A 1,667-nucleotide genomic window follows, 5' to 3' on the forward strand; every position below is an offset into this window, starting at 1 on the left:
CACTGCACTCCTTACTAAAATAAATAAATAAAAATCAAATGTCAGGTTTACAGTGAAAGTGTTATTCATAAAGATTTCTGTTCATCTCACTGATTTTAACGTATGCATTAGTTGATGCTTATGAAAGATTTCCAAAAGTAATAATTACTTGTACGGGTTGAGAAAGGATCAGGGATTTTTCAGGGCTAGGGTCAGGGTTTGTGTAGAGTTAGTCTTGGGCTTGGGTCAGGGTTTGTGTAGAGTTAGTCTTGGGCTTGGGTCAGGGTTTGTGTAGAGTTAGTCTTGGGCTTGGGTCAGGGTTTGTGTAGAGTTAGTCTTGGGCTAGGGTCAGGGTTTGTAAAGAGTTAGTCATGGGCTTGGGTCAGGGTTTGTAAAGAGTTAGTCTTGGGCTAGGGTCAGGGTTTGTAAAGAGTTAGTCTTGGGCTAGGGTCAGGGTTTGTGTAGCATTAATGTTTGGACTAGAGGCAGTTATTACTGAACTTAAATTGTCACAACAGGAAATCTTTAAGAGATGAGAGTAATAATCTTGAGAGAAAAATATAAATGCAGTATTGGTGACCTTCAGATATCTAAGGAAATCACAGGTATCCGTGCTTGAATTCAGGGCAGTTTTCCGGCTGTTTTCCATTCAATTCAAATTTAGACATTGTCTCAAAGCAGCTTTACAGAACATAAACATAGAACAAAAGGTTAATAATAATATAATATAATATAATATAATATAATATAATATAATAATAAGGTTGAAGAATAATATAAAGATTAATATAATACAAAAAAATCAAGATGAATATTAGATCTATTTAAATGTTTGCATTTATCCCCAATGAGCAAGTCTGAGGTGACTCAGGTGACTGTGGTGAGGAAAAACTCCCTTAGATGGTAAAGAAAGAAACGAGAGGAACCAGAAACAAAGGGAAACCTCATCCTCATATGGGTGACACCAGTGGGTGTGATTATAAATATACAGTCTGATAAATGTTGTATTGATGAGATTGTTGTCCTCAAAGACCACATGGAGTCGGCGTCTCCTCTTTAGTATAGCGGAGTCTAACTGGAGCTGGTAGATCTCTAGATGCCTCAGGATCCTCACAAAGTCAGCTTCATCTCAGTGGAGGTCCAAAATCTCCAATCTTCAGTGTTTTATGAGTCAAAATCTTAACACTTACATTTTAGTAGTCGTGATTATGCTGTATGGCCTTTTGGTGGCGCTAGAGTCTATATGTTGGAGACTATCTGGCCATAAACATGATAATTAAAAGGTCTAATAGATGAATAGCCTATTTACACGAAAAGTTCATATATGAATAAGCCTAGCGTTTAATGAGCATTTAAACATCACACCATGGTCGAAAAAGATTTGTTGAGCAAAATATTGCTCAACATTGGATTCAGGTAATGATTGTCTGCAGGCATGAAGTAAATAAGTAAACAACACATAAGTCTTGGAATATACAATCTTATATAAGCTAGATGATAAAAATTCCAGCCTTCATCTCGTGTATATGTGTGACTCGTGGGAGTGTCTAATTAAATTCCCCAGTGGCTCTCAGAAATAAGAATCGAGGGCGTGGTTTATTGCTAATGTAATGAATATTCATGTGTAGGCGTGTCCTCACCTTGGACATTGAACAGCGGCTCGTTTGCAGACAGTGTTGTTACATCCC

The sequence above is a fragment of the Tachysurus vachellii genome, chromosome 2, assembly GCF_030014155.1.
Source record: "Tachysurus vachellii isolate PV-2020 chromosome 2, HZAU_Pvac_v1, whole genome shotgun sequence".
NCBI lineage: Eukaryota > Metazoa > Chordata > Actinopteri > Siluriformes > Bagridae > Tachysurus > Tachysurus vachellii.